At 37.7% G+C, this 21,583-nt stretch overlaps 1 protein-coding gene and 1 long non-coding RNA gene across 5 annotated transcripts in view; one reads left to right on the top strand and one right to left on the bottom strand.

Annotated features, from left to right (window-relative positions):
* LOC140731181 (pre-B-cell leukemia transcription factor 3) overlaps positions 1–21,583 on the bottom strand; it is a 199,203-nt gene that overhangs the window by 104,530 nt on the left and 73,090 nt on the right. The window lies entirely within an intron of this gene.
* Positions 4,575–15,798, top strand: LOC140730105 (uncharacterized). Its single transcript, XR_012099518.1, has 3 exons — positions 4,575–4,688; positions 6,000–6,087; positions 15,668–15,798. It is a non-coding gene; the product is annotated as an uncharacterized lncRNA (long non-coding RNA).

The raw sequence follows: 21,583 nt of genomic DNA, 5'->3' as shown, positions 1-21,583 counted from the left end.
TTCACACATAAGCTCATCGCAAATCATGGGGTAAATGTCTTATGAAAGCTGCCATACAAGCCATGTATAAACACACTGGGATGCTCCAGGCAGGCAAATCTATCACTCAGCCCTGAAGCGAATCCGTGCACTCTGTTAAAGAAATGTTCCATGTCCCTCAAATCAGCCATCTTTCCAGGTAAATGACAATGGATCATGTTTCATATTCTAAAATGACAACTAGGTCACTATAACTAAAACAAAATAAAGCCATAAAATGGGGAAAATTTAATGTTGACAAAAATTGCCATTTACAAAGACCAGTGAAGTTGTATCATACAACAATTACTATTTTTAAAAAGCTGCCCTGGGTTTGTTTTTTTTAAACAAAGTAAAAATGTGTAATTATTATGATGCTATTTTTTGCAGCAGACTGATGCACAAAACATTTTAATTTAGATACATAACACTATGCTCTGATTAAAACATTTATGTTAATGGACCTTCTGTCGGGTATTTAACATACTACAGACTGCAACATTATCTACAGCTCTTTTATTACTGTACTTCTGTATAGAAGCTGCAAGAGACAAAGAAATTTAACAAAGCAGACAATAGCCTAAATGAACAGACCTGACCAAAGTACTGTACTATTACGAGCATTCTTGATTTTCACACATGCTTAGAAGGATTCAGCTACTTCAATTCAAATAAGTCCAGAGCAGGACTATTATTTGGTATTGTGACCTCCTGCCTCCATTTCAAAGAAACAAATTCACAATAGATAACCAGAACTTATCTTTCACAAATTTATATTGTAAATTTTCCTCAATCTTCAGATCATTCAAATTATGAATAGTAGAATCAGACTCATTTTCATCATCTGCTCTACCACATTGAATACTTTATACTAAAAAATTGTTGATTTTATTACAACTTCTGAAAGTAGGAAATACTTTTTGTAGTACAGTTAATCATTACTTAGAAACAATACTCCAATCAGATTATCTACATGGCGTGCTGCGAACTGCTACTGCTTAGGTAGATCCCAGATGTCTAGAGAACTGACTTCATCAGAAGGCAAGTTTTCCATTTGCAGCCATTATGAGGTTGTAAGGGTGTCTGCAGCTATCGGTTGAATATGTGTTGTTATCCAGTTGGGAAATCCTTTCACTATTTAACAGTTCACTAACCGGGCTAACAAGCCAAATAACCACTTCAGCATGATCTGCACTATCACCTACTTCAGTAGAGAAGGATGGGGGAAAATTGCAGTAAAAAAATAGAAAAATTAAAAGCCTCAAGTTTTACACAAACCACAAAATGTATAGTTTCACATCTCTTAGTTTCATTGAAAAATTGATGGTCATGCTATTTGTTTTTAGAAGTTATTATCTTTACAATAATTATATGCATATGATGACAAGATAAACAAAGAATTTACTTTCTATATTCACAAAATGTTATAAATTTCATAATCTTTGACAAAATAATCAAATTAGTACATTGAGAGCTATTCTGGTTAGTGTTCTGGGACCAAAGATAGTAATCGGCTGGACAAGGTGGACTATGCTTTGTAATCAAAACCAATTTCTCCAGTCAAATTGCTTTCAGTTATAATTACAATGGGAACCTCTTAATTAGAGCACCCTGTGGTGAGCAAAGTGTTTCTTTTATCCAAACACGCCTATTAACTAAGCACTGTAGAATGAAGAATAACTCAGCTCTTGAAATTATTTCTTACCACAACTTTTTAAAAAGAGCTAGGTTTACATAAAGGAGCATTTGGTGGTTCAGAATTTCGCTACTGCTCATAGCAGTTGTCATAACATCCATCTAACACCTACTGCATTTGTTTTAGCAAACAAGAATGTGAAAATAATGTGGCCCTAGATGGGGATATCATCAAAATGAACAATCCCCTCCCATTGTTATGGGCAGACCAATCCCTCTAGACACGACGTGCATGCACTGCACCAAATTCTTTACAAGGGAACCTCAGGAACAAACCTCTTCCTTTATTACTCAGAAGCTACACTGACCCCTTGCTGTAAAACAAATAACTCCACCATGTGCTCATTGTGCACACAAAACCCGCTCCGCTGTATTTCACCTGTGCCTTAATTCTACCCTTCCCTAGTCTAATATTACCCCTGCAATTTGCCCATAATGTGCCGTTAATGGTTTTGGAACCTTTATTTCACTAATCAAGATTAGTAGATAACATACATTTATATTTCTACTTTCAAAATAACTGATCACAGACAAACATAAATGGAAAAATAAAATTTCTAAAATCTGAAAAGTGCATCATGTACATGAAATATACCCAAGTAAAAAAAAATCTTCAGTGTTGTTTGCAGCCCTTCAGACACAAACTGCAGACAGGCAGATACTGATACCTAAAAGCTGCTAACACTTATCATGCCAGTTCACAGATGCATTACCATCAATGTCTTCTAATTGATACTTTCCTATTTATCGTCACCTTGCCAGTCAGCCAGCTGCCGAACAGTGCCATGTCACTTTCCATTTATGGACTCCCAACTCCCTTGATCTGGGTAATTAGAGTTTATGTGTTAATTGGTGTAAATACATAGAAGGGGCTTGCAGGCATAAATTTCAAAGCTAAACCATAAATTGTGTGACTGATGAGCTGGGAGAATGCTTAAACCGGAACAAGTGTCACGTCCACTTCCATCATGTGAAAAATGCTTATTTGTTTGAAAACAAAATTGGGAGGTTTATGTTTAGTTAGCTTTTAATGAGCTGAACAATAGCTTCAACTATTTAGGATGTATTGCATCATGTGAGTGTACAAAATAATTTACTGCTGCGAAAAAAAAGCCCGTAAACTTTGTTGGCCTTCCTAACTGTGAGATTATATAGTCTGTGTGAGCTTCACTATATATTTCTTATTTATAGTCATAATTATAACACAGAATTCTCCAAACACAAAAAGTTAACATGAATGAATGCTATAATTAGAAAACAATATGCTTAGGTTTCATTCCATGTGACAAATTGTTTGAAGCTGACTTTTTGAGGTTTTCAAATTGGTGAAAGGAAATGCATGAAGATTTTTGAAACAAGGGCTGATTTAAACTATGGTATTAAACCCCCAAGGAGAAGTACCAAAGCCACTCTCTTAAAATTAACAGATGTCTGCCAAACAGTTTGAAACAAAGAAATGCAGATGCAAATGTAATCAGCATCCAAATGAGCTTCTTGCAAGACCCTTTAAGGCACATCTGAGCGCAAGTACTGCCTACCTTTCAACTTGCAAATGACAGTGTCACTGAAAGCCATCCTTCCATCAATAAACCTAGGTCATGAATATACAAAAGCCAGCAGCAAGGCTGCATACCTCCTGCAGTTAAACTTGGCCTAATTATCCAGGCACTTCTTCTCTTCATTTTGTCCAAAGGGTACACTCTCAGTCAGCTGTTGACCAGCCCGAGGCATAATTAAGGTAGGTCATGCACGCTGACCCTCATGTGGACAACTAATATAGTTAAATGTGGACACCAAATGTCATCTTTCTTATTCATCAGTACAGAGTTCTCCACCCCTTTAAAATACCAATCTGCTGCCATTTTTAACATCCCCCTCTTCAAGCTGTCATCTCGCAGTGGTCGCTGCCAGCAGAGTGAATTAGCATTCTAACTGATGTGCTGCTATTCTCAGATGATTTACTGTGGTAGGATAACTAATGGCCTCCCTACTGGAAATGGAACCAATAATCAATGTCTCATCAATGTAAGAGTACCAATTAGACCCTCTGTTACACAGCCACAATACCAGAACGTTCCAGCCAAGGTCAGAAACTGTTTCAAATATATAAACTGGTATTTTAAAAAATGACATTTATCATTTGACCAATCTGATTAAGCATGCTAAAGGAAAATAAATGACCTGCACAGTTAGATTAAACAAGAAAATATTCTTCTAGCAACATTTGAATCTTATATGCAAAGCAACATTCTGTCCGTAATAATTTATAGACAGTCATGATAAATACTATTTGTACATGACAGACACATGAAATAATAAACCTTGTTGCAATAAACATTACCAAATACTGACACTATTGATTTATTAAGTCCAACAGTGACATCAAACAGAATAACTGACACAAACAATGTCGTTGCTTTAAGTGCCGTTTGTCAGCGATTAATTCTGCCAAACAGGTTTAGTTATGCTGTGACTGCTGTCTAGCACTTGTCAATCCAAGCAAGAATTACTAGCACCACACGCGTGGAAACTCGTGCTCAAAGCTGTGTTAGCCCTCATTACCCCAGTCATTGTAACAGTGAAGCAAATCCAGCCCCAGTTTAATATGCATGTTGATTATGTAAATTATTAATTGGGCTGGTTCTTCAAGTCTTGTATTTTATGCCTGGATTAAGTAAATAATTGTATCCAGCTTCATTTTAATCCTAACTTGTGAATGGCATGAATTGGTCTGAAACTGACATTTATACGATTTGGCTTCAGCACATCAGCTCCATTTGGTTACGTCTGTAGGCCATACTCATGAATATCTGCATGCAAAACAAGAATACACTCAAAGAGAAGCTACTTCAAACTGCACTTGATCTAAAAAGATCAACATATTTATTCAAAAGGAATTGTCTTCAATAAAATAATGGTACTTTTACAACATTCAAGCCAAAGTCCAGAAATTGTTCAGTAATTTTGACTTCAAGGTAATAAAATATTTTTATTAAAGAGTATTTATTTGATAAGTTTAGTTTTTTAAAAACTTGCTTCAATTTAGGCAGTCCCTTAGGATTGAGGACAATTTGCTTTCACACTGTTCCTGTGGGTTCTGAGGTGACTGATGAGGCCAATATTATTTATTCAGTCATTCAGAGATTGGAGATGAGTTTCCAAGTTGGCATGTTTCTTCCTCTGTACATCTGCTCCAGATCCAAAGCTTTGAGGTTCTCAATATTGTCTAGAGAGATTTTCTGCACTTTGAAGCATCAACTAGCCAGAGATCCACTGGGGATGTTGCAACTTTTGAGGGCACATTTGAACTTTACCTACCTGGCAATTCTTTTCCTCAATAGAGATCAGAATACGGCATCTATTTGGGATTCTGTTTTGAGACTTGTGAGCAACGTGACCTGCCATACCAAGGTGACTAATTGTAATTAGGACCTCAATGTTGGGAATGATTACTCAGGAAAAGACACAAGCTTTCCAACAAGTAGTCAATATCTCAAACAGTTGGGTAAGCAGTTGGGAATAATCACTTGATTTATGCCCCATCTGAGGTCTTGATTTGCCAACATTTTTTCGTCAGTCAAAACTGCAGTGGTCAACTAAATAGTGAATTTCACCATCGAAGTATTGTTCTGCTGAGAGCTGGCACCACAAATAACATAAAGAGGCCCATGTTTTCCAAGATCTCACCATGAAACTTTATTGTTAGAGGGTGGTGATGCACGACAAAGGAAAGTCATTAGAAGGCCTCACTTTGTAAAGGTTGAGTGCAAGGTTCAAATCCCCTTGGGCTTCAGTGATTGTGATTGCATTTACTTGGACTTTGACCTTCATGGGTGTACTATCTACATTGGTTGCTATTATGTATGTTGATTCTTGAGTCATTTGCTAAAAGCAAGGAAATTTCATGTTGGCATTGAGAGAAAATATTTCTGTGCCACTCCACAGGAAATAACAAAAGATTGCAAAATTAAGTTAGATCAATTACAGAACTTTCAAAGCTAGCAGAAACATGCAGGATCTGGAGATGATAATTTCTTGTGGTCCACTGTTCTCATATCCAAGACTTTCTATGGAGTTGGGTAGATTTTTTCAACCCATAACAATACAAATTCAATCATTCTAGTAAGGGGCCTAACTATATGTAGAGCTGGCTATTGTTAACTAGCTATATTAATTACCGTTGTTTCGTAATGTCAGAAAGTTTTGAAAGTACTTACAACTTATTTTTTTTAAATGGGAGTACTTTAAGCTCCCATTTCATTGTATTGATTTTAACATTTTTACAGAGGGTGCGGCGACTCAGTATTGCAATACAACCCATCAGATTTAAGAAAATGCAGCTATGGCAATATTACTAACTGTGACACAAATCAGGTAAGGATGAGATACTAACTCCAGTTTACAAATATGATTTATGACATCAATCTGGAATAAGTCAAAAGTATATTTTTTTATCAACAATGTAAACTAACAGATAAGAGAGAAATGTGAAGCAGAGGATGTGTGCTATCATTAAAATATAGTTAACTTGTGAATTTGTGGGAAAATGGTTCTATTCCCAGACAAATCAAGCTAAAGCCCAGCAAGCAGTATCCTGATAAAATGGGAAGCCTGTTGTGATGTTACAGTAAATTTAGAAGCAGTAAAATGAATCTGAAACTCCTGCCTGTGGGGGGTTCGCTCCCTCACAACAGCAATGGCCAGTTCAAACACCCAATGCTTAAAGCAGCTGCAATGCCTGAAAAACATTCTTGCAGGAGGGAATTCCCACATAGTCAGTCAAAATATTAAGCTTTGCTAAGCCATCAGAAATACGGACTATTGACAGGTGTTACAAGTTTGTCTAAACAGAGCAGGAGGCTGATTTATATCCTCTCTATCATTAAATCAAGGGGCCATATTGACTAAAAATTAAAATTATGGCTGACATAGATTGAGACAGCTGATATTGGCATGATTGGAGTACTTGACATGCATTGATCCAGTCATTCAGATACTTATCTGCTGACAGTGTTGTGACAAAAGACATATACTATCATGTTTTTTTAAAATATTAGTGCCCAAGTATGAAGTTAACATATGCAGAAATGAGAAATGCAATCAAAATGAGGTGAGGTTCATTCAATGTAAAGACCTTTCACCATGTAGAATACTGAACACTTTTCTGCATCATTTCATGATCATTAAATAGATTCAAATATCAAATTAATTTTTGCAACAATCAATACAATATTCAATGAGAAAAATAAGCATTTTGTAACAAGGAAATTATATTCAATTAAATTTTGTATGTCATTGAACACATGGGATCAAATCCATGTTTTCAAGCGTTATTGTTTTTATTAATACACAAGAATTACAAATACATCTCAGCTGGCAAAGCAGAACATATCAAAATAGTTCATTAATAACTTTTTTCTCCACAGATGCTGTCTGACCTGATGATAATTTTTAAGGTTTCCTGTTTTGATCTGTAGCTTCACTGTTTGTGCAACATTTCCACAAAATATTTAATAATTACATACAGGTGTTTTATTATTTTACTTAGAAGACACAGGCACAGAAAATCAAATGTGTCAAGAGATTTTACCAGCTGCACAATTGATTTGCTGTGCAGAATGGTTAGCAAGACAGTAATAGCACTTTCATGCATGTTCAATGCACAATAGGATATTGATTCAGACTTCCAGAACACATGATGTGCCCATGCATGAAGGCAATGGGCAAAAAGCTGCAATATCAATCAGCGTGTAATGCACATTTGACATCACTGCTGGGAAACTAGAACATAAATACATACAGAGCCCTCTTTTTCAAAAAAACACAAAAAACCTACTGGATTTTAATTCAAGGAAATAATTTGAGCCACTGTCAATGAAATCAGTATTGAAGCAAAGATATAATGGACTGCATGTTAGAATGTTCAAGGAAATGCCACCTTGTTTCTTAAAATAAAGAGTGAGTGGGGAGTTAAGAAAAAGCTTCAAAAAGTCACCTGTATACCTACTTCCAATGCCACAACTTACAATTGATAGTCATATAAGATGCCCACTCCATTCCCTCACCTACCAACTTATTAACCAATCTATTTTAGCCTCATTATTTGGAAGATGAAAACTTAAAGCTACTAACAAGATATGATTCATGTCACCCATTAAGCATGGGGATGTACATCACACATGCAAGAAAACTGCTTCACTGCCTAGAAATAAAACTCATGGGTCCCTTGTCCAACGCCAGTTCAGTGCACATTTTCACATGCTTTACAATGTTTGGTATACTGACAATGACTTAGTTTTCTGCAGCAATTTTTTTCTCAAAAATATTCCCTCCACAAGCTTTACAAGTCCTTTCAAATGGTCAGTAGAAGAGGATTTGATATTAGTGTTCCTAATGTTGTTCAAGACAAATGGTATTTGTTCACATAGTAAATTACAATGGATTCTGGTTCACTGTGGCAGCCACTTAATTGGGACAACTCTTGAAGAACAAAAACTAGTAAAACTAATCAAGGAAACAGCCAGGATTCCTTTATTTGGGACATTATTGCGCTTAATCGGGAGGAGACTATTGCCAGACAATTTCTAACTAGCGTTTGCCATGTGCACTTACTTGAATGGCCATTAGATACAACACAGTGCTTAGACCGACAGTTTTTAAATAGCGACAGTTGCATGTGTTTGTCTTGAAAAAGATATTTTTGTCACTGATAGTTGGCAAGACTGAAGCAGTAAGACAATTCAGAATTGTTTTGCTCACTGCAGTTTCAAAGATTCAGGCTTGGAGATGCCAAAAATGGCTGGGAGTGAAAATGAAATGATTTTGCTACTTCAACAAATAGGAACTCCAAAGAATTTGAAGGCATCGACAAACATCTTGAATATTACAATGAAAATGAAAGTTTGGAGGATACAATCACTGGAAGCACTGTATAAAAGGCAGTCCATTATCTTCATGTCTGCACTCATTTTGTTCATTTACAGTCAAAAGAACACAGTGGATGAATTATTAACTAATACAGTTTTATAATACTGTAGTGGTATTGGTAGTGTTCTAATTTGTTTTGTATTTCAATTAAATACATATGTTTCTCAGTTAAATGGTAGCTTGTCTTTTCTTGAAGACCTTTTTAACAATTTCCATTAAACTTCGGCAGCTTAATTGTGCCAAAATGTACTGGATGGTTGCGCCCTAATTAACTGGAATCCACTATATATATAATTCCCCATAAATGCTTGATAACACCATAGACTGCTTTTCAATGTGTTGAGTGTCATAGGACTGCTTTTAGATCCACAATTTAATTTTCCAATGCTGAGCAGAAAGAAGCTGTTCCTCATGCATGAATTAAACATCATCAACGTATTGTCCAACAATGAACTAGTGAAAAAGTAAGAGAGTACCGGTATGTTGTTTTGTGGAAGCTGGCATTACTGGATGATGCTGCCAAGGATGTAGGATGTAACTGAGGGAAGAGACAATGATAGCTTCTTGGAAATTCCCAAATTGAAATTAGATAGAACTTACTATTCTTGTCAAGATGGAAAAGTATTCCATACTTCTGTTGTAACACATTTTATTTTAGGGCATAAAATAAATAAACTGATAAGTTAATGTCAAAGCACAAATGCATTTGGTATCTATCTCACTTAGAAAAAGTATTAATTTTAACAGGTTCTCATAATTTATAATGAAGTTAGAATGGCTTACTTTAATTTAATAATGTAATCGTTTTGATATATTTCCATCATTCTAAAAATAAAACTGGCAGTACCATATGAATAAAAGCAAGCCTGAAAGAAAAATTAAACTATGTAAGGAAAATTGATTATTGATTTCATTTTACCTTTCCTTCCATAGCAAATTGTTATGATGGTATGTACAGCAATGACTGATATTGAATGTTAACGTTTATTCATGAAAATTTATGTCACTATGTTACATTGAAGAGTATTGTTTGCAAATCCTAAACTTGAAAATACAAACGGTAAGAAAAAATGTATGTGATATAGCGTGCTCAAATTCAAACACAACTTTAATACGTATTGAAGCAGATAGAACAAATGTTCCAAAAGCTTGTGAAGATTCTAACCTCAGGCTACAATGCAAATTTGAAACTCAAATGCAGCTTGAAGATTAAAAGGGAAAGTAACTTCAAAGCCAAAAGCAAAGACAAAATAGTAAAGCAATAAAAAAAATGTCCACAGAAAAATAGGAAAACAATTTGATTATGATAATTTCAGATTATATTTTTGTCCACAATCTCATGGGTAAAGTTTTTTTTAAATCTGTTCAAAAGGTGCCATCTATTGTTGATGTCGTTCATGAAAAGAAGGCTCATTAACTTTAATGTCCAGTCACTTTTCCATTCAAGACTGCTGTTCTATATGTAAATAGAATTTTCATGTCTACTTTTGGTGACATCTCCACCTGCGTGAATTTGGGGTAATCCTTACACTGAAGTGAGTTGATGATTTTGCAAGCAGCATACTCTAACAGCAATCTGAGAAATGGAAGAAAAGCCTTCAAATTTAATACTTGAACATTTTAATGCAAATTAACCTAAACTCACCTGGCTCAGAACACCATGTCTGGAATTTCTTCCCATAAATCATGAATCATTAGCTCCAATTTCAAAAAAAAGAGAAATTAAGTCTGATTAACAGTGACTCCCAGCAGTTCCAACCCTCTAGAAACTGAATATTCAGAACAGGAGTGTGACTTGAAGTAATGGCTGATCTGATTGTCACCACCCATTCCTGTCTACTCACAGTAAATATTCAAGTCCTTGTTTATCAATACATTTCCATCTTTTGAAAAGAGTTCCAAAGACTCCATCCTGAGATAAAATACTTTGCTTCACTTGTGTCTTAAGTGAGAAAAGTGAGCTATTGTTCCAAATTCACCAACAAGGAAACATCCTTTCCATATCCACCTGTTAACATCTTAAATGTTTGAATATAGTCGTTTCTCATTCTTTTAAACTCCAGTTGATACCAAGCCAATCCAAATATTTCATTCGTTCCAAGTATCAATCTAATAAACCTCTTAACTGTCTCTCAGAGGGCCTACGTGAAGAATAAGTAACAAAATATCTTCAGGTTTGTATCAAAGAAACGGGTTTAAACCCCACACACAAAATGCTGGTGGAACACAGCAGGCCAGGCAGCATCTATAGGGAGAAGCACTGTCGACGTTTCGGGCCGAGACCCTTCGTCAGGACTAACTGAAAGGAGAGATACTCAGAGATTTGAAAGTAGTGGGGGGAGGGGGAAATGCGAAATGATAGGAGAAGACCAGAGTGGGTGGGATGAAGCTAACAGCTGGAAAGGTGATTGGTGAAAGTGATACAGAGCTGGAGAAGGGAAAGGATCATGGGATGGGAGGCCTCGGGAGAAGGGGGGGGGGGGGTGCACCAGAGGGAGATGGAGAACAGGCAGGGTGATGGGCAGAGAGAGAAAAAAAAACAGACAACTAAATATGTCAGGGATGGGGTAAGAAGGGGAGGAGGGGCATTAACGGAAGTTAGAGAAGTCAATGTTCATGCCATCAGGTTGGAGGCTACCCAGCCGGTATATAAGGTGTTGTTCTTCCAACCTGAGTGTGGCTTCATCTTGACAGTAGAGGAGGCCATGGATAGACATATCAGAATGGGAATGGGACGTGGAATTAAAATGTGTGGCCGCTGGGAGATCCTGCTTTCTCCGGCGGACAGAGTGTAGGTGTTCAGCGAAACGGTCTCCCAGTCTGCGTCGGGTCTCACCAATATATAAAGGGCCACACCGGGAGCACCGGATGCAGTATACCACACCAGCCGACTCACAGGTGAAGTGTCGCCTCACCTGGAAGGACTGTCTGGGGCCCTGATTGGTGGTGAGGGAAGGAAGTGTAAGGGCAGGTGTAGCACTTGTTCCGCTTACAAGGATAAGTGCCAGGAGGGAGATCAGTAGGAAGGGATGGGGGGGATGAGTGGACAAGGAAGTCGCGAAGGGCGCGATCCCTGCGGAAAGCAGAAAGGGGGGGAAGGAAAGATGTGCTTGGTAGTGGGATCCCGTTGGAAGTGGCGGAAGTTACGGAGAATTATACGTTGGACCTGGAGGCTGGTGGGGTGGTAGGTGAGGACAAGGGGAACCCTATCCCAAGTGGGGTGGCGGGCGGATGGGGTGAGGGCAGATGTGCGGGAAATGGGAGAGATGCGTTTGAGAGCAGAGTTGATGGTGGAAGAAGGGAAGCCCCTTTGTTTAAAAAAGGAAGACATCTCCTTCGTCCTGGCATGAAAAGCCTCATCCTGAGAGCAGATGCGGCAGAGACAGAGGAACTGTGAGAAGGGGACAGCATTTTTGCAAGAGACAGGGTGGGAAGAGGAATAGTCTAGGTAGCTGTGAGAGTCTGTAGGCTTATAGTAGATATCAGTAGATAAGCCGTCTCCAGAGATGGAGACAGAAAGATCAAGAAAGGGGAGGGAGGTGTCAGAAATGGACCAGGTAAATTTCAAGGCAACGTGAAAGTTGGAGGCAAAGTTCATGAAGTCAACGAGCTCAGCATGCGTGCAGGAGGCAGCGCCAATGCAGTCGTCGATGTAGTGAAGGAAAGGAGGGGGACGGATACCCGTATAGACTTGGAACATGGACTGTTCCACAAAGCCAACAAAAAGGCAGGCATAACTGGGACCCATGCGGGTGCCAATGGCTACACCCTTGGTTTGGAGGAAGTGGGAGGAGCCAAAGGAGAAATTATTGAGAGTAAGAACTAATTCGCTAGACGGAGGAGAGTGGTGGTAGAGGGGAATTGGTTAGGTCTGGAATCCAAAAAGAAGCAAAGAGCTTTGAGACCATCCCGGTGGGGGATGGAGGTATATAGGGACTGGACGTCCATGGTGAAAATAAGGCGGTGAGGGCCAGGGAATTTAAAATTATTGGAGAAATTCAAAGTGTGAGAAGTGTCACGAACATAGGTGGGAAGAGATTGAACAAGGGGGGATAAGACAGTGTCAAAGTATGCAGAAATGGGTTTAAACCCCATTCCTTTTCACTGAGAAGAATAAATAAATTTTCATGGGAAATAGCAGAAACACACTAAGATGGCAGTGGGATAGAGATGGGGCACATCTAAAAATGATATAGTTCACAGCATGATGAAAATATGCTGTGAATAACAGGGTTAATACTGACAGGCTGTTTCGACATTCAATATAGAGGGTGCATCATCTCAGTACAAACAATTTATTCATTTAGATCTGAGATGAGGGAAAATTTCTTCAGAGGTTTTCAAATCTTCAACATTTTTCTCTTCAAATGGTTATAGATGCCCTCATTGAGAATATTGGTGCCATTGGTCAAGGATATTAACACTAGGAAATCAAGAGGTAAGGAAATGGGCAAAAATAAACAGTAAGCAGTAAAAAATAAACAGTGAACAGCAAAGCTGACTTGAGAGACCACACAGCCAAGCTGTCCTTCTATATGACATTGCAAGAGGGAGGTCAGAGACCGGTAGCTTGCCCAGTCTCATGCCACACTTCCAATGAAGCAAAGAAAGGTCAAACATTAAGAAAATGGTCTTCAACTTTTCTGTGCACCATACACCCAACAAATTAGCACCATTGTAACCAAATCCTCCCGTTAGCAAAAGGAAGATAAAGTATATGTTGTAACCACATTCCACCACCCCCCCCCCCCACTTAAATAGCTCCACTGGTTTTTTTTTGCTGTTTATATTCTTCCAATAACTTTTCAATCTTACCGTCTCCTCTATTCTCCTTTCCTTGAACTGCTAGCTGCCTCTCCCTCCTAATATTAACATGAACTTGATTCCTCAAGCACAATGCTTGAGACACAAAGAAGATCAAAGTCAGAAGTATAAAAAGCCACATGAAAAGAATCATGAGTAAGTTCAATAGAAGTCTAATAAAGCCCAAACAAAACTGTATAAACGTCAGATGTGTAAACAAAATTATCTGTATTCTTTAAGTTAGCCATTGGTAATTTTTCAAAGTCTTTGGTCAGCTCCAGAAATGTCCTGTACCAAATCAGGAAATTAAGGTACAGAGAGTGGCTATTTAAGCCATTGCTTCCATGTTGACCAAAGGTGGACTACTCAAACCATTCCTGGTTTCAGAAGAGTGAGGGAAAATGCCCCATGGAATCATGCAGTAAAGAAACAGGCTATTCAGCCAACCCTATCCATGCCATCTACACTAATTTCATTTGCCTGCATTAAAGCCATCCATCTCAGCTTTTCCTATTTAACATGTCTGTCTAAATGCCTATTAAATATTGTAATTGTATCCAATTCTACCATTTCCTCTTGTAGTGTGTTCCCGATACCAACCACTCGCTGTGTAAGGACTTAGCCCTCAGATCCCCTCTAATACTCCTTCTGGAATTTGCCCAAACCATCTTGAGAAAGTTCTGCAGTCTTGAACTATCAGAAAAACAAATTAAAATACAACTTTTGTGTATATGTGTAACTTCAGAATTTTGATAATGGACAGGTTAACGCTAACAAATGACAGTATTTCTGTTAAGAGTTCAAAGATCCACAGAAAATATATTTCAGTCATCAATATTAGAAAAATGCTTAAAATCTACAGTGGGTGTCGATGGAAGAGAACATTACAAGGCCTACCCATTATCATATGGGCAATTTGCTATAAGACTAAAACTTAATTTGTTAATTTGAAGGTTTTGAGTACAATTCTCAGCACCTTAATAGATGGTAAAAAATATTTAGGGAAGATAACAAGACGACATTTTTGTAAGATTATAAGCTCACCAGAAAGTAGTGAACAATATAAACTTTAAAAGCATGGACAGCAGTTGAGACAAATGCCATTCCCAAGAGTCCGTGTGAGCCTTTCAATCGACTCAAAACTCTACAGAACTATAGGACTCAAGAAAAATTGCTGACCTGAACCATTGATTCTCTCTCTCTCTATGCAAAAGCTGCCTAACCTGCTGAGTATTTACAGTATTTTCTACCTTTATCAAATACATTTTTTAAAATTTTCCAGTTTAAGATGGTGCTGGTGAGCCACAGCAATGCTTTACTGGCAGCAAACAAATCTACTAGCTCCTCTATTAAATAACACTTTTTCTGGACAATCACTGTAATCAATAGCGCGTAACTTCCCTTTTGAATTGTGCTTTTGAACCACCTGTACGACCTAGCATTTTTGAGCCGTTCTGGGGGATCTGGCAAACTGGAGTCTCGAAGATGTAGTATGGTTGCGGCAGCGCGGCAAGTATGGGCCGAATCGAGGTGGCAGGCCCAGGCTGAAAGCGAGGAATGAGGTTATGTTTAGTCATTGCTGGAGATCACTTGAGGCCAAACCAAAGCAGTAAGGCCCTGGCCTGACAGCAAGGAACAAGCTGATGCTTGGCGGGTTTAAATGCAGGACCAGATTGAAAAGATTAGGGTGTCAGAGCTGAAGGAAAAGAATAGGCTGGTGATCAGCCCACAGCTCCGTATCATTTACTCGTCTCTGCGCTGAACTGAGGCTGTGGCCTGCAGCTAACGGGCTCCTGGACTCACTTTCTGAATTTTAGTTCTGAGTGTTACTTGTTTACTACTTATTTTGCAAAATTTGTTCCTTTTTTTAAACCACACTCTGGGTGTTTGATGGTCTTTCATAATGGGCTCTATTAGGTTTCTTTGTTTTTGTGGCTGCCTGTAAGAAGATGAATTTCAAGGTTGAATATAGTATACATACCTCGATAATACATGTACTTCAAAGATAATTGAAAATAATTAGGTCCACTGACGTTCCCTGCACCCCTAACGAAATTTAATTTGGTGCATTATTCAGGGATGCATTTCATGATATTCTTAAGTGTTTGAGACATACAATGAGCTTGTTATTTCTGTGATGGGGACTATTTTCCATTTGTCTGCCATCTGTGTACAGTGGGGAGGGAAAAAGTCACTTGTATTTAACATGTGATAATTTTTCCAGGAGCTCAGCTTCAAACCGTCAATGCTGAGGCAACATTTTGAATGGATACTCTGCCTTTTCTTGGATGAGGAAACTCCATCACGTGGAAATTTGTGCATCACTGGTGGATAATGAGTATCGCTAACAAACTTGAGTGGGACTTTTATTCCCTTCTTGACACAGGGAAAATGTACTACAAGGACTTTTTTATATCCGCAAGCTGAAAATTATAATTTCATAATATATAATAATTGAGACTGAAAATATTAAAAAGAATTATGCATCATGTATATAAAAAAGAATTGACAATTTATATCAACAATAATGCATTTAAAAGATATTTGGTACATGCTGATCATATACAAGAGTGACCAAAATGAACGGTCCAACGAAACAAACACTGAAGAATGATTAAGCTTTAAAGGCCTATATTTAAACATAAGACTGTTTATTAATTTCAAAGATGCTGGCTGACCTGCTGAGTTTCTCCAGCATTTTGTGTGTGTTACTTTAGATTTCCAACATCTGCAGACTTTCTCATATTTATAACTTTTATTACCTGCTTTTCAATGTTTTACAGCCAGTAAAATGCTTTTAGAAGATCCACTGCAATGGTATAGAAAATGTTAAAAGTTAAAAAGAAAATCTTTGTCAAGAGCAACTCCCACTCAAAATGCAACTTACACACTTGCGCAGTTGAGAACTGGTTTATAAAAAGTTTTCTACCGTACAAATTTAAATGTAGTATTACGATTTAGTAAAATAAGATTATCAAACTTATTCATACAGGTATTTCATCAATAAAACTCGAGATAAATAACGTGGTTAAAAATTCCAAATTACATCATCTTCATTTACTGGTTTCTTAAGTTATTTTTGTAATGTTAAATACAGAATGACTAAGTTTACATAGTACCTTATCCTCCAGTGTTTTCGTAAGTCTTGAAATTTTAAACCTTTTCATTTTCAATAAAATGAGATGAATTAATTGTGTACACAATTACTTCAAACTCATTACAGGGCTGCAATATTTGCTACAGCTGTCCTAGAATAAAGGCCGTATTGATCAGAATGATTTCCCATGATACAAGGAGGAAAACAAGTTGCTGCAATAGTACAATTTGATGTCATCATGCCAGAAGTCTCATTACTGAAAATCTTTATTATTCTTGTACCAGATTTCTCCACCAACCCTCCAAAAACATTTAATTAAAGTCAGAAAACACTCTAGGTTGCTTTGCTCCTACAATTGTTCAGTGTTAAGATTAAAATCAGGACGTCAGGTTTTGTGCCTAGTCGGTGCAGAATTAGCTAAATTTCAACAAGGAAAAGTGAAGGCATTATAATTTGGTCCCACTGTACACGAGCTGGAAAAGAAACAAGTTACCCAGGACTCCAATCATTTGACACTGCTGGAAACTGCAAGTATGTTGAACACCGGGTGAAGACAGACAGATAAGGAGTAAGCTCACTTCTGATGCTACCATAAAGTAGCTAAACAGACCACACAAATATGTATGGTTTGTGAAAGAGGGCATCTAGTAGAAGTTAAAGGGCTGGCAAAAATTAGCATTTATTTGTAAACAGTTACAATCATGGATTCTGGTTGGAAAAATTAACCTTGTAAACATCAGTTAAAATACTGAAATATTTTGTTTTGCAAAATAATTAGCTTGAATAATATAGTCAGTTGTTACATCAATTGTTTAATTTCACAATATTTCAAGGAAAAGAAAATCAATGTTAGGGTCACCCGTAACAGTCTGACAGGGGAACTTAAAATTAGTTTTATTCTCCATTGATGCAAAACTGCACAAAACCTCAGTTTAAAAAAATACCAAGCTCAGAACAGCTGGCAACAAATGAACTCTGTTGCAGAGTGAAGCACCAGTTCCCAAACTGCCCCAAGCGTGGTTGCTTTGCCAAGGCAGTAAACAGCTTTTATCAGCAATAATGATGGCATAATCCCGGCTAAAGAGGAAAATAACATATGGCAGCAGCCTTCCAAATATGATCCCAACAAAGTAGGGGGCATTTTTATTACAACGTCCACTTGCAGAAAATCTGCCAGTTTCTTTAACAGGTTATCATCTTCACTGTTTGAACTGAATGCTACACTTGGGAATTTTAATAATGAGTTCATTTTTTCCTAAAGGGGTGAAAAGAGAATTCCCATCCCAGCAGATTGAGCCAACATAAATAGCTTTCCTCATCTCCAATGAAATCTGCAATGTCATTTTTGATAAGAGGTGGTATGAAGGAAACATATAATTATTTTCAAATCTATAGAATGATTAGGATAACATTTGCTTAATGAACAGGATGCAAAGCTGGTAAATCACTATGTACCATATTTAAGTTTGGTATGGATAATACACATTTCATCTCTGGAGCAGAGGAATTCATTATCACTGCAACATTATGTCGCTGTGCATTTCAAGAAAGCATTCTTGGTTGCTGCAAGGATCATATGCCCCATTACTACTGGCACTTTAAATTTATCATTTAAGCATTCAAAACAATAAGAGTTTAAAGTGGTTTCAGGATTTTTGAGAAATTATGGATCAGACAACTGTCATTTTTCAAAACAGGTTGTTACCAGCTAAATATGTCATGAAAATTTCAAAGAACAAGGCTGGATACTATCTATCCCAGAATACCTAAGGAAGCAAGAAATAAGATTGCTTCAGCGCTGACAGAGAATTTTGCGTCTTTGTTAGCCATGGGTGAAATACTAAAAGTCTGGAGGATATTCAAAACAGATAATGGGGATAAATCTGAAAACTACAGCATGATGATCAGTGGTATAGAAGTTGTTGGAGAAATTTGTGTTTTCTGTGTTCACTTGGAAAGGTAGGGGCAGATTAGGAGATTTTTTTTGAAGTAATAAGTTGATGAAGACAGGAGAATACATCTGGCTTACAGACTTCAGTATTGCTTTAAACAAATTCTGCATGGTAGCTGGCCCAGAAGATTAGGCGCAAAGAATTTGAGGTGTATTGGCAAACTGGACCCAAAATTGGCTTAGTGATAGAAGGCAGAAAGTAACTGGTGAATGGGTAGATTTCTGATTGGTGATCCAGAGTAAGTGGTGTACCACAGGGATTGGAGCTGAGGACTTTGCTGTTTATAATATATATTAATGACTTGAAATTGGAATTTGTATATCATTGTCACATGTGCTGAGGTATAGTGAAAAGCTTGTCTTGCATTACTATTCATACAGATCAGATCATTAAACAATGCATTGAGGTCATACAAGGTAAAACAATAACAAAACACAGAACAAAGTGCAACAGCTACGGAGAAAGTGCAGTACAGGTAGACAGTAAGGTGCAAGATCACTGAGGTAAGAGTGCATCTCATCTTACTAGGGAATCATTCAATAGTCTTGCATGAAAATGTTGAAAGCATGATTACTAAGTATGCAGATGACACATTAATTGGCAATATTGTGGACAGTGGGAAAGGTTGCCCAAGGGTACAGCACATAACAATCATGGAAAACTGGACAGTGTAATGGCAAATGGAATTTAATCCTGACAAGTACAAAATGCTGCATTTTGGTAAATCAAGTATCATAGGACACACTGTATATATTAAGACATTAAGGAATGTTGATGAGCAGAGATACCTTGGGTTCGAAGTCTCGAGTTTTCTGACAACAGCAGCACAGGTCTATAAGGTAGTGAAGGGACATGGCTTACTTTCTTTTGTAGGTTAGGGTACAAAACACAAGGGTCAGGATATCATGTTCCAACTTTACAAACAATGATTAGGCTGTACTTGGAAACTGCATATCGTTCTGGTTGCCACACACTAGACAAGATGTAACTATACAGGAGACAGTGAAGAGTCGATTCATCAGGATGTTGCTTGGATTGGAGACAAGACAGACTGGGTTTGTTTTCTCTAAAGCAAAGGAGTTTGAAAGATAACCTGATACAAGCATATAAGAATCTGAGAGGCACAGATAGACAAAATCTTCTGGGAAAATGGCATCAGTAATCAACAGCAACATCTTGCAGTCAGCTTACAAATTTACTGGATACTCTTTTTTTAAAAATATACTTACTCTTCTTTTGAACTACAATTGATTGCAGCCTGTAATTACCCTTTTAGGAATATATTTTTGGGCCAAATGAATGACCTGGTGCTTGTGTGATCTCCTGGGGATTCACCATGGAGTACTGCTATAGCCATCGCTAGGGGTATACAAAGCATCGATTCCTGATGGCAGATCACGAACCCCGATTGGCTCCATTACTCTGCTCTGATTAAAGTGTCGAGCAAAATTAAATCAACAAGGACAAGAGCAAAAAATGAATGGACGTTCGATGCCTGCATTTGACCAATGCCCCTTTTGTTGCTGCCAGTGGAAGGTGCAGTAGTCTTGGGCCCCATGCTGCAAGGTTCAATTGCTTTTGCAGCTCATGGCTATGGACTCATTTTCAGCTGCGGTTTGATGTTTAATGTCCTCAGTGCTGGATATGCATTACTACATGCGCAATTTGATCCAGGCACTTTGGTCCAGAACTGGATCTGTGGCTGTAGCCATCGACACAGCGCTGAAACAACTGTTTCAGCTGCTGTGACCATGGCCATCAATTTCTAGACCAGTTTCACTCTTCTCAGCAGCTCATGGGTGTGGACTCACTTTTGGGGGCTCTGCGGTTGATGCTTAATGTTCTGGGTGTTATTTGAACGCTTTTTATTGTTTGCATGATTTGCTCTTTTCTTTTTCACATGTAGGGTTTTTCTTCAAAAGGATTCTCTGGTGTTTCTTTGTTTTGTGGCTGCCTACAAGGAGACAAATCTCAAGATGGTATACTGTAGACGTTGTTGTCCCCTTCCATATCTTGTGGTGCATCAAACAGCAACCTTGCCATTTCTTCAGCACTTTTGTCTGTTACTTACAAGGCTGAGTAGCTAGCTTGATGCTCAACCTAGCATAGATGAAAAGCCTGCAAGGAGCCAGCCAGATTCAAACCCAGAACCACTCACCTCAAAGTCTGGTGCAGATGCCACTGTATCACCAGCTGGCTATACTGTATACATACTATGATAATAAATGTACTTTGAACTTATCTTCTCCACAGTAAGGGTATCGAAAACAAGAAAACGCAGGCATGACATGAGAGGTAAGAGATCTAAAGGTTGTATAACAGACATTATTTTTTGTACCTAGAAAATACTGTGCAAAGGGGTGCTGGAATCAGAAGCAATTACAATGTTTAAGACACATTTGAACAAATAGTTAAATAGGCAAGACAAAGAAGCATACAGGTCCTAATGCAAACAAATGGGATTCAGTATAGACGGGTAAAAAAAAAAGTCAGCATGGACATGATAACCCACCATGTCTGTGCCAACTTTTCTGGCCATCTGTGCTGCACAATTCTTTGACTCCCTGAATAGCTCAACGTATACTATTATGATCATCGTCCATTGCATGGGATTTATGGCTTTGTACATATTCAACAAACACCATCATTCTTAACATAGGATATTCTATTATGAATGACACATAATATTTAATCAAAGTCTGATTGGTTATTCAGAGTAAAACTTATTATCATTCAAATAATCTCTTCTCCAGGTTCAGAAGAAAATGTTTGAAATTTTCCACTTACTTCATATTACTTAGCAGAAAAAGTCACCAACAAAAAAAAGAGAACTAGATTGTGTTAAAAGAACTGCAAAAGCCTGTGCCTGCCAGCTGAAAACTATGACTTCTATCAGAAGTAAAGACTTCATAGAAGGTCAAAAATGCAATGGAAGGACTAGTTAGTCAGAAGCAAAATGGAAGAATCAGTACAGATGACAACTGATGGGGTGGATACAAAATGGCAGGTTCTTTTGACATCTATGGCAAGCTTGATTATGAAAATTGATTGATTCTCAATGAGCACATTTTATGAGTTCATGTGAGATGAA

Source organism: Hemitrygon akajei, chromosome 7 (genome assembly GCF_048418815.1).
Source record: "Hemitrygon akajei chromosome 7, sHemAka1.3, whole genome shotgun sequence".
Lineage (NCBI taxonomy): Eukaryota > Metazoa > Chordata > Chondrichthyes > Myliobatiformes > Dasyatidae > Hemitrygon > Hemitrygon akajei.
Note: the sequence above shows the minus strand (reverse complement) of the source record. Positions and strands in the feature narration are given on the sequence as shown.